The sequence below is a fragment of the Gigantopelta aegis genome, chromosome 14 (assembly GCF_016097555.1).
Source record: "Gigantopelta aegis isolate Gae_Host chromosome 14, Gae_host_genome, whole genome shotgun sequence".
NCBI lineage: Eukaryota > Metazoa > Mollusca > Gastropoda > Neomphalida > Peltospiridae > Gigantopelta > Gigantopelta aegis.
In genome coordinates this window covers 6,336,028-6,349,337 of record NC_054712.1, presented here as the reverse complement: position 1 = coordinate 6,349,337, position 13,310 = coordinate 6,336,028, and the positions used below count along the sequence as shown (strand labels likewise).

Below are 13,310 nucleotides of genomic sequence, written 5' to 3'. Positions count from 1 at the left end.
ATGCTCAATTGGGTTCAAATCCGGTGATGTCGATGGCCAAGGAAGGACATTAATGTTGTTGTTCTGTAGGAAAGCCGTTGTGAGACGTGCTGTGTGAGGCCTGGCGTTGTCATGTTGGAACACTGTGTTGGCGTTGGCCATAACTGGAACGATGTGTGGCCGGAGGATCTGGTCAATGTAGCCCTGTGCATTCAGGTTGCCCTGCACGTGGACCAGATCAGTTCTGCCAGTGTGTGAGATGGCTGCCCATACCATGACACTACCCCCGCCGAATCTGTCCACTTCCTGCACGCAGTTTGCCGCATAACGTTCACCACGACGCCTATACACGCGACATCTTCCATCATGACGTCGGAGCAGAAATCGGGACTCGTCACTGAACCACACCTGTCTCCATCGCAGTTGAGGCCATTGTCGATGAATCTGGCACCACTGCAGTCGGAGTCGACGGTGTTGTGGTGTTAAGATGACACCTCGAACTGGATGTCTGGCACGAATTCCTACCTCACGTAGGCGGTTCCGTACGGTCTGGTCGGATATCCTGCACAAACCTGGTATTGCTGCGGCTGTGGAGGTGGCAGTAGTCAGTCGTTCCCGAAGGTGGCGTACCCGGATGTAGCGGTCATGCCCGGGGGTAGTGACCCGTGGTCGACCGGATCTAGGGAGGTCACGTGTTGATCCATGTTGCTGGTAACGGTCCCACAGTCTGGAGATGGTGCTTGGGGACACATGGAATGCCCTGGCAACGGCCGTTCTGGATTCGCCTGCGTCTAGTCGGCCGATGGCATTGTTTCTCTGCGGTTCACTGAGACGTGGCATGTCCTGGATTGTCAACTGTCGGCCAGATACAGAGGCCAGGCAAGCGAACACCCTGCACTTTTATACTGTCGGTGTTCATGTTGCACGTGCAGGCAACGCACGTGCAGTGGTGACATGGTTTGCACGTGGCTGCGTTTTTGCGAATATTCACATTTTGGAACTTTATTGTACAGTAGCTGCGTTTTATCGAATGTAACCGTGGGAATGTGTTTGGGACATGCAATGACCTTATATTCACAAAGCATGAACCGGTAGGAAACATAAAATCGGAGTTATAACCCATTTGTACCCTTTTGCGTTTCTTTTTTTGAAGAGTATATATTAAAGCACAAAAATAATGAATAGAAAATAATTTACAACTGAATATCTTTTTCTTCTTCAGATAAAGAACAATCAAGACCTGACCATATGATCTCAAGTTATTTCTGTGGGCACCATGCATTACTGGAGGCAATATATACTATCAGTTATTAGAAATATAGTCATTTACATGTATTAGGTGCAATACCGTATGTCATACAGATTGTATTACATCAGTGTAATACAAATATGAAATTTATTACAGCATATACAGTGGTTGTATAAAACTAGTAGGTATGTAGTTAAAGTCTAAAATTGACAAAAGTGAAGATACCCACATAAATGGCTTGTTTGATGTACTGTGCAAGCTAATACAAACTGATAATCCCGAAATGGATTAAATCCCATTGTTATGGTTGATGTAAACCATTGGTATATACCTGACATTACAGTGGTTTAAAACACATGTTGTTTTTTGACAAATTGACATCTCATCAATTTACATGATAAATAGTTTTAAGTATTTGTATCATGAACAAATGGTATTTTTTCTTTCCCTAAACATAGCCTAAAAGTCTGTATGTCATTTGTTTTTATACAGTCAAACCTCGTCATACTACACTCAAGTATACTGCCATCTTTGTTTATTGCCAGGTTTTTTTTTTAGCCTAGATCGTCTGTTTTTAAATTTACATAAATTTACCCCGTTTTACTGCCCCCTGCTATCTGCCATCCACTAACGCATTGGGTAACACATTCCTATATGAAAACATAATAAAACAACCTGACATAACACCACCGGACGATCTCTGTACCATCTACTAGTTTGTGACAAATAGCTGACCATGTATGTGTACATGTGTACGTACACACGCAGGTCCTGTTCAGTCAACCACTTTTCGCTAACGTTTGCCAGACTGGGGTTTTTTTTACGCTACACAGTAACGCTACCACTTTGGGAACCAGTGAAAATAATTAGCAAATTTTAGCGAAATGTCAGCTGGCTGAACTTGGCTGTTGTCTACCAATCACTAATTCACTGAATGTGTGAAGTGATGAGATACATGCTGGCTTTGTCTCAGTTGATTGTCGTTTGACAATTTCGTAATGGAAAATCAAGATTGCTACCTTTTTATTTATTTATTTATTTATTTATTTATTTAATCCTTAAAAATAATATGTAACGTTAAGCCCCACTCCACCCTCCAGAATTACTTCATTAGCTCTTACAAATAAAATGATAAATCGTTTTGAAACTGTTACAAATACCCCTCCCTCAAGTTTTATATTGTACTCTGTGTGAGCCACTCTTTGGGTGTTTTGTTCATCAGTATTTGCAAGCATATCAATCAGAATAAAGAGGGCTGTAATATAGCATATTTTTTATTATTCCATGACACAACTAGGGTACTTTGGGGCTGGTACTAAGTTTTGGTGCACTTACTGTAGTGGAAATAATAAAACTTGTAATAACACCAAACTCATTTGGGTCCCAAAGTGGGTGGTATAACACGGTTTGACTGTATTTCACAGTTTAAATTTACTACTTGTCAGAATGGTGAACGAAAACATGTGCTAATCAATATTTATTTTGACATCACAGTGAAATAAACTGTACTACCTAGTAAATAATTGAGTAAATTCATTGGTGAACCCATTAGCTTCTTCCAGGCTACTGTGGCGTGCCATGACTGATATTTCATAGGCCATAGTTTTGTATGTTGTTTTGTTTGTAGGAAAATCCATATAAAAAGTCCCTTTCTGCGGTTTGATAGGTATTAGGAGTAACTTGTATGTATGTGGCAGCAACAGGTTACTTCTCTTAAAGCAGGTTTTTTCTCGTTCCAACCAGTTCACCACAACTGGTATATCAAAGGCTGTGGTATGTGCTATCCTGTCTGTGGTCTGGTGCATATAAAAGATCCCTTGCTACTAATCGAAAAAGTAGCGAGTTTCCTCTTAGACTTGGTCAGAATTACGAAATGTAATCAATGTGCTCTAGTGGTATCGTTAAACAAAACAAACTTCTTCTTTTTTTAACTATTAAAGCACTGCAGACAGGATGTACATGTAGCTCAGTTGGTGGAGTCTGAGGTGCTTGGGTCAAAGGATCGAATCACCTCAGTGCACCTATACTCTTTAATTCCCCCCTTCCCATCCCGGCCGGTGTCATACAACTGGTACATCTAAGCTAGGATGTGGTATGTGCTGTCCTGGCTTAATCTCTAGACCAAGTGTTAAAATATACTGAACAAAGAAAGAAACCAGAATATTCATTCAGTTTTTTCTTTAATGTATTTACAATGTGAATCTCATTAGCTTTTGTGTGCATTGAAATTAATGATCAATGTTTCGTGGACATTTTAATCTCATTTTGACAGTTTATTTATTGAATTAATGTCATCATTGTTAAGTGCAATCACGTGATAGCCCATGAAAGATTGGGGTTATTCACCTGCCTTCGGTTTTCAAAGTGCTCCCCAAAAAGCCAGTGTATAGCAAATGAACACATATTTTATTTGTTTTTAGTGGGAATGTAATATCGTGGGTTTGGTGTTTTGTGTGAATATTTCCATTTAAATGTTATAGGTGACCTTTTAAAATATGACACCCCTACTTAAGAACTATATATAGACTGAGCTCTTTTTAAATGTTGGATTCCTCCCTGAAAAAAATCTAAACAAAGGTTTTAATAATTGAATCTCTCTTGTTTTGTCTTAAAAAAATTATGTACTGTTACTTTTTTTTGTCTGAGTTATACATATTTTTGTATGAATATTCTATGCATGTTATCTGCTGAACTGAAAACTGAGTGTACTTTCAGAGATTAAGCTGGACCCCAAAAATAATTAGCACATTTTGTTATTGTCAAATTTGGTTACAAAATCTGTGGCCGAATTTGGGGTTTCAGCCAAACTTTCCAAATTACTGAAGATCTACAAAAGTAAAATGATTTTCAATTTTTTTTTTGGCTGGCAAATTAATATCGATTATAAAATATATTTGACAGATTGAAGTTTTATCAGTTTAAACATATTTTGTGAGAAAATTTAACAGCATACATATGCCTTTTCACTGAAATAAAGAAAATATGAATGTACGAAACTTACTGATGGTATTAAGTAATCAAACATGTAATGTATTAGACGTAAGACTGGTACCAATATTCAAATAGCTTGATGCAGTACCAGTCTATTTATTTGACTGTGATCAATTCAGCTGTGTTTCGTTTTGTATTGGGACCAGTAGAGAACAGTTTTGTGTAAATAATCTTTACATTTCACAGGATTTTTTTTTGTTTCACTCAGTCTAATTTTCATTAGAAATTTGCATATTGGCAATTCAAAATGGTTATTCAAAATGTCTAGATGTTTAAATGTTGACCTTTTTTGTTGTTGTTGTTGTTGTTGAAATGTGGGTGTTAAAAACATGAAATCTTTGAAGGAAATGTTAGATGAGTAAAGTATTAATTAAAACATGTTACACAATATGTGTAAGAATATTTTTATCATGTTTTAAAACCTTCATGTATCTTGGCATTTGTCAATCTTTATTTACTGCTGGATGATGTGGGAAACATGCCAGTCAGTGCTGTTTATACAGATAATGGCTGTTTTCCACGGTGTTTTAGTTATTTTTTCAACTGTTCATATAACATCACAAGAAATTATTTTGCCAAATTACCAGTAAAACAAATTTTGCCAATTGTTGTTATAATTCATAGAGTTAGCCTTTCATACCCAGTACATACACACACATGCTGACTTCCAAAAGAAACTTTACAAGACTTGAAATTGTTTTGTAGAAAACGAACATGGTACGGTGGGATATGAAAGTATCACGAAGTTCAACATCTAAACATTACAGTGCACTTTCGAGATCCATGCAAAGTGTTTGTAAGGTGCTTTCTAAATTGGTTCTTTTCAATTAGCAACAATATTTATCAAATGATTAAAAGTTTATGTACGTAAAGTTTCTTTTGGACGTCAGTGTACATGCATGCACACACACACACACACACACACACACACACACACACACTCACACTCACACTCTCACACACATACACTCTCTCTCTCTCACTCTCTCTCTCTCTCTCTCTCTCACTCACTCACTCACTCACTCACTCAATCACTGACACTTGCATACCATACTACCTGTTGAAGCCATTGTAAAGGTCGGTATATAGAAATCCATTAAAGTACCCCATCTTATTATAAATGGCAAGTCCATGGCAATTATAATGTTCCATGATCATAATGTGCTTAGATAGTTGTGATTTTGAAATACCTGTATTTTAATCACTTTTGTTTCCAAACATTTATTGCTTCCAGTTTCATTTCAAAAGATCATAGGCTACTAAATGGCATGCTGTAATTAAAATTAATCAATCTTAAGTGATCTTTAGTGGCCATTTCATTGATCATGGCTGATGTTACAAAAATGTGTAATTTTTTGTGTGATGTCAGGCACGGTCAATTAAATGACCATCAAAGTTTATTTAATTTGTTGTGTTAGCATTACATTGCAATGGGCATCGGTGATGTCGTGATTAAGCCATTGGGCATAAGGCTGATAGGTACTGGGTTCACAGCCTGGTACCGGCTGCCACTCAGAGCGAGTTTTAGTGACTCAGTGGGTAGGTGTCTGACCACCACACCCTCTTTTCTCTCACCAACTACTAACCAACTGTCCTGGACAGACAGCCTAGATAGCTGAGGTGTGTGTGCCCAGAACAGCGTGCTTGAAACTTAATTGAATATAAGCACGGAAATAAGTTGAAATGAATGGATTACGTTGCATATGATCATCTGACATGAACCTAACAGAATGAAATGCTACGATGCAATAATGACGAAAATGCATCAATTTGAAAATGTATCAATTTTTTTAAAATTAAAATTGTATCATCAGTTTGTGTGTAATTATACCAAAGACGAATGCAACTACAGATTGTATGGATGCCCAATATTATCTCCACGTGTTACAGCGGTGTTCACTGATGCTAGTGCTTTTAAAATTGTAGAGTGTAGTTTGTTATTGTTGTTACTGCTGCAATTCACTTGTGCTATTTTTTGTATTTTTTTTTAAGTTTTATTATTTTTTAAACCTTACTTTATAGGTAATTAGTATTTTTGTGTTAATAAAATTAGAGTTACAAATCTAATGAAAATTAGAGAGGGAAAATTGTATTATTTTAATATTTGTTATTTTCATTTTTATTTAGTTTACCATACAACAAGAAAGAAAAAATCATATATACTTGGGACAAAATTAGTTAAACTTAAAAAACCCCAACAACAACCCATTATCGATACATTTATTTCATAATGAGTTCAATCTGTAAATACTCTTTTGTTATAAATGCTTGGATTGGTTCAAATGATATCATGTGACTTAAAACATATTGACGTTCCCAACTGCCTGAACCTTAATTTTGACTACTTTCGGCAATGCTTGAACAAGTAAAATAGATAATCTCAACCGTTTTCTTTATTGTTTAAAATTAATATATTAACTGTTTACATGACCTGTTAACGTTTAATCGGTAAATGTTTTTGTTTATTGAAATAACATCCAGACATCGTTTTAGAAAGATGTGAGAATGTAAGAATTCCTCATTCGCCTACTGACAGAAACAAGGTGAATTGTATATTGGGGATTGAACTTATGCTGTGCATTAATTCCCTGAAGAATGAGTGCAATTTCAATTTGATATTTTATACTGATGTAATAGTTATACACTTTAAAAAATGAACATATATTACACTGTTAGATATTTATGAAGCATAGAATAATTTTGACACAGGCTCGAAATAGGAAGTAAACTATGGTCTGCCGTTGGTTTCAAAATAGCAGGCCAACAGAAATATGTCCTGCTAAGAAAAAATATAACCTGCTGAAAATATGACAGCATAAGTGTCAAGTCTCCTGTTTTGACCGCGAGTCTCGAGATTTGAGGACATGCCTCACGGCCATCTCTGATCTCACGTTTGTCTCCCGTTCAACAGAAAATATTTAGGTAAAAAAAAACAAAAAACAAATCAAGTAAAAAAAATAAGTCACAAAAATAACCCGGTTACTTCGAGGCCATGTAGCCATCGTAAGTAAGCCCCTTGTCCGAATTATTTATAGTTACTCCGTTACGCTGTAACGTAAAAGCTGGGTAGATTTTTATGCGACAGCGTGGCTCAAGCAAATACATTGTGGGATAGCGTCACTGATCTTGGCGCCAGATGAACCTAAACATCCGAATTTACCCCCTCCCTCACCCACCCCCGCTCAAACCTCCAGGTGAGATTTCTTTAGGGGTTGACACCTATGTGACAGCATGTGGTTTAGGACAGTGTGAAAAATTAGTACCTCTGATGAGATGTATTGTAGAGCATTATGGAATTAAAATACAACTGAAACTTAAGCTAAAGAGCAAAGGACAATCGTACGTAAATTGTCTTGAAAAATTATCTCAGATTTTATTTTTTTGGTTGTTTTAGGTGGTGAATTTTTATTTCACCTTCTATGTAAAAAAAAAGAAATGGAATGCTTTTCGCTTTTTGCAGACCGCTGTTTAAAGTATTTTGAGTCCTGTTTACGTCCATGAATTTCCATGAATTTTAAAAAACGATCATGTTCATTTCTTAATTTACAATGTTTCCGCTTGATGTTTGATATCTTGTTATACAGGTCAGTATTCATTTCAACCATGCACAGTTTCTCGATACGTGTGTGTGAATAGATTTTTCTGATGTAAATAGCAAAACAATCACTCCCCAATTGAGTTGATTTGAGTAACTTTACTATGTTTATATGTAACGTTTGATCACAAGACAAGGTTGGACAAGCTTTATTCAGTATTACGGTCACTGGCCCAAAAAGTAGTAGGTAAACAACTTTTGATTACATAATGTAACTTAACTGAATATAACTTTGTTTAATTTACTTTAATTCGATATAAACATGAACATGTAGGTGATCTAACTAGGCATGTTACTTTCATCATACACAGTGCTTAGCACAAATGCATTTTATATAAATCTTGCAATCGTGTTTGTAATATATTTATAACAATACAACTTATTATTTATGTAAGTATTAATAAGCTTTAAATAACCTTATTATACACTAGGTTATCTAATATCCAAAACACTACTACTATTAGCCATTCATTAATATAGGTTGCAAAAACTAATTATGTTAATGAGTACTGCTCAATAAACGACAACATAAGTAAAGATGGGCGCTTGTTAAAAACTTTCTTTAAAGCTTTTTATTATTTTTATGTTTTTTAAATTTTTCTAAATTTTATTTTTGATCAACAAATAAGCCGGTCTGCTTTACAGATTTTTTGTTGATACAGAGGGAAATGTCTCGCAATTAAAGATGTTTAATAGTTTTCAATTTATACGTCTATTGGCAATCATGTTTTGTAACAGTGTGTATTTTGTATAAGTGGGAATATAATATTATCGCAAATATTTATTATTTATTACTTATATGCATAATTTGTCACATTTTTCACCTGGGATATTTTAATAATAAAGTGGTTTATATTTGGCGCTTGTTTGTTTTTGAAAATGCTATATAGGCGTCCATATCTTTTTCAGTAGGCCTAATATATTGTTACACCGGCCAGGTTAATAACATACATAAATTATCATAAAAATTAGTATGGTTTTGGAGATTATTTGTTGTTATTCATGTTTCGATTAATCAAGTTTGTTGGACGTTATTTGTTGGATCTATTAATTTAGTCGCATGGGCAAGTGAAATGGAGTACAGCAAACTGAGTTACTTCCCTTCTATTTCCGTGGTCCTTGGAATGAATAACCGGCCTCGGTGGCGTCTTGGCTAAGCCATCGGACATAAGGCTGGTAGGTACAGGGTTCGCAGCCCGGTACCGGCTCCCACCCAGAGCGAGTGAGTTGGGTCACTACACCCCCTTCTCTTATTAACCACTAACAATTAACAACTAACCCACTGTCCTGGACAGACAAGCACAGATAGCTGAGGTGTGTGCCCAGGACAGCGTGCTTGAACCTTAATTAGATATAAGCACCAAAATAAGTTGAAATGAAAAGGAATGAATAAACAATTTTAGTGTTAATCTGTTACATAATATAATTTACCTTGTCTGTTTAAAGGCTAGAATGATGTGTGTGTGTGTGTGTGTGTGTGTGTGTATATATATATATATATATATATATATATATATATATATATATATATATATATATACTTAACCAAAAAGGTTTAGCAAGTTTTTGTAAATGACTGTTGCTTCCAAATAAATTAAAATAAAGTGATAAAACTTGGTAGTATGTTAGTTGCATATGCCCTGTCGCTTTGGGTAATGAAAATAACACCATTTGTCATATCGCACCCCGCTGTGTGTACTGCACGTGCAAACGCGGTGCGCTCGTGCTGTCGCAGAAGCGCGTGCAATACGGATGTATTGAAATCACATTTTGATGCACTGAACCAACATTATCCAAAAACAAAAGGAAGAATTTATCCTGTTATAATGGGTCGCCGTCCAGGCTTAACGGAAAATCAACGTCATGAAGCAATGGGACGGCTTAACGCTCAGTACTTTCGTGTTCATGACAGTACCATATCACGACTCCGACAACGCGTACACCAAACTGGGCAAATGTGAGATCGACCACGTTCTGGTAGACCACGATTAATTACTCCAAGGGAAGATAGATATTTAGTGACGTCATCTCGACGTCACAGGTTCGAAAGTGCTCCTCGTTTAGCCCGTACTTTTCAGCAAACCACAGACACTAGAATTCATGCTCAAACTGTCCGTAACCATCTCCATGCTGCTGGATTACAAGCACGTCGCCCTGTTGTTGCTGTTCCCCTGACAGCGCGTCACTGGCGACGCGGACAGTGGGATCAGACATTATTCACAAACGAATCCAGGTTTTGTGTTCAGTTTGCGGATGGTAGGCGTCGTGTATGGAGGCGACGGGGAGAACGATATGATGCAGACAACGTCATTCAGCATGACCGATATGGCGGTGGCAGCGTCATGGTCTGGGCCGGCATTCATGGTGGAGGTTAGATACGATAACGTAGCGCTGACATCGACATAGTCGAAAGTTTCCGTTACAATACCGTAACTAGGTGGAGGTAAAACAGATCTCGTTTTCATTCACGGAAACATGACTGCTCAACGTTACTGCGACGAGATCATTACACCAGAGGCCATTCCATTCCTGCAGCAGCATCCTGGCTTTCTGTTTCAACATGACAACGCTAACCACATACCGCTAGGCTAACCAATAATCGTCTTGAGCGGAACCCCAAGTGTTGAACTGGTCACCAAAGTCCCCTGACTTGTCCCCAATTGAGTATGCATGGGACCTACTGGGCCGTAGGGTACGCGAAAACCATCCTCATATCCTTAATGTCCATGATCTACAAATTGCTCTGAACCGGGAATGGAACGCAATTACTGTTCCTGAGATTAATGGTCTCATTAGAAGCATGAGACGACGATGTACTACTGTCATCAATGCCACTGGTGCACACACACATTATTGAGCCTCTCTCAACATTTTGGTAGATGTACCCCTCCGTTTCATCAGTTGACATTAAAGTGATGACGTTGACACCGTGACAACGTGTTACTGCTGGCTACATTCAGAAATGCTGTATCAATGAAATCTTGTACGTAATTGCTAAACTTATTTGGCACAGTATATATATATGTATACACAAAAGATTAAAAAACCAACAAAAAAAACCTGTATTTTTTTCATTTTTCAAGAGCGGCTATTTCTCGTTCTAACCAGTGCACCACAACTGGTTAACAAAGGCCGTGGTATTCCTGTATGTGAGATGCTGCATATGAAAAAATACTTTGCTGCTAATACAAAATGTTGATGGTGGCAGATTTCCTCTAATACTTTTTGTGGTCAGTAACCATATTATGTCCGACGCACGTAAACGTAATTAAAATGTGTTGAGTGTCGTTAAATAAAACTTTTTTTTTTCTTCTGTTTTGTGTCAATACCCCCCCCCCCCCCCCCCCCCCCAACTATTTATATAATTATTAATAATATTTAAATAACCACCTTATTATACACTAGGCTAGCTAATAGTCAAAATAATAATATTATTAGGCATTCATTAATATAGGCAGGGGCGGGATGTAGCTCAGTGGTAAAGCGTTCGTTTGATGCGCGGTCGGTCTAGGATCGATCCCCGTCGGTGGACCCATTGGGCTATTTCTCGTTCCAGCCAGTGCTCCACAACTGGTGTAACAAAGGCCGTGGTATGTACTATCCTGTCTGTGGGATGGTGCATATAAAAGATCCCTTGTTGCTAAAAGAGTAGCCCATGAAGTGGCGACAGCTGGTTTCCTTTCTCAATACCTGTGTGGTCCTTAACCATATGTCTGATGCCATATAAATATATTGTGTTGAGTGCGTCGTTAAATAAAACATTTCCTTCCTTCCTTCATTAATATAGGTGACAAAAAATATTATGTTAAGTAGTATTGCTAAAATAAAGAGTTTTTTTTAAATTATTATTATTTTTTATTATTATTACCGCCACCTACACTTCCAAATTATTGTTGCAATATACCTAAACGTAAATGTGGAATTTAAACTAAACTTATATGACAAAGTACACACAGTCAGCTGTTTGTTAACATAATCTCAACACCAGATTCCTATAAACGAATTTCCGTCCACACGGTCGTGCTGCGTTCGGGTTTTTTTTTTAAAACTCAATTTTCCATCTCACTGAACAAAAGGATGCGGCCACATTTCGAAATTAGTTAGGAAAGAGTGGAAAATTAGAATTAAAGTAGCAATATGGGGAAATGATTCTCGCTTTGCTTTTGTAGCGATCATCGGCGGATGACGAACGTTGATTGGAGTGATTTGGCTTTTGAAAGGCTTGTTTTCATTGGGCATCGAGGCAGGTCGGTAATGGCGGAGCTCGCGGCCTTTCATCGGAGATAATTCAATCGGAGGGAAGTTGTGTGCTATATTAATTTTGAAAAAGAAACACGATATCTGTTAGCCGAGGAATAACTCCATTAACAGGTTAAAGAACTTGTGTTCCACACAATGAAATCTGATACGAAACCAGCTGGATGTCAAATTCTCCAATACACCCACAAACTCTGCCCGAAGCCGTTTTTGTTTTTCATATGCGTCTGCGCCGACTTGAAATAACACGGAAATAAATCGGGCAGAAACAACCAATCTCTAAAGTTATTAACTCCAGCTTCTCAATTAAGGTTTTTTTTCCTTTCCTTTTTTTTTTTTTATATATTTTTTTTTTATATATTTTTTCCTTCTCTTTTAATGTGCGCTATATAAATATCTAAAATGACATTGATTAAATCATTAACTACTTACATGTATTTTTATACATACATTGTACATTACATGAGGAGCTGAAACGTTTGTGTGTTTTTTTTTTTGTCCAGGTGGGAATACCTCTACATATTCCAAAATAAACTAATATATATTATGTTTCAACAGTCTTCCCCCAAAACACTCCCCAGTCAAGAAATACCCCCACAGAGCCCTAACTAGCGGGAGGGTAAGTGCAAGGGGTAGTTGCTCTCCCCCCCCAACGCGCGCGGGCACACCCCCCCCCCAAAGTGCCCTTTTTATTTAGCTGGAGAAAACTATACATTAATATTGAAATTGTTTTATCCCCACCATTCCCGTTATTTTAGGCTGGGTATGGCACAGTACAGTACTAAACAAGATCCCCCCAACCCCCCCCCAAACCCCCCCAACCCCCCCCCCCCAAAAGAAAACCCCACCCCAAACAAACCAACAACCCCAGAACAAACGATAAAAACCAACAACCCCAGAACAAACGATAAAAACCAACAACCCCAGAACAAACGATAAAAACCAACAACAAAACAAACTCTACCGCAACAACAATAAGGGGCGGGACGTAGCCCAGTGTTAAAGTGTTCGCTTGATGCGCGGTCGATCTGGGATCGATCCCCGTCGTTGGACCAATTGGACTATTTCTCGTTCCAGCCAGTGCTCCACAACTGGTGTAACAAAGGCCGTGGTATGTACTATCTTGTCTGTGAGATGGTGCATATAAAAGATCCCTTGCTGCTAATCGAAAAGAGTAGCCCATGAAGTGGCGACAGCGGATTTCCTCTATCTATATCTGTGTGGTCCTTAACCATGTCT

General features: G+C 37.6%; 1 protein-coding gene across 2 annotated transcripts in view; it reads left to right on the top strand.

Moving 5' to 3' along the window:
* The window catches only part of LOC121388592 (GDP-mannose 4,6 dehydratase-like), a 52,965-nt gene extending 49,892 nt beyond the window's left edge, over positions 1 to 3,073 (top strand). For both annotated transcript variants that reach the window (XM_041519995.1, XM_041519994.1), the window contains one exon: positions 1,202 to 3,073. The gene's annotated coding sequence lies outside the window, so the exon portion shown is untranslated. The remainder of the gene's footprint in view (positions 1 to 1,201) is intronic.
* The last annotated feature ends 10,237 nt before the right edge of the window (positions 3,074 to 13,310 follow it).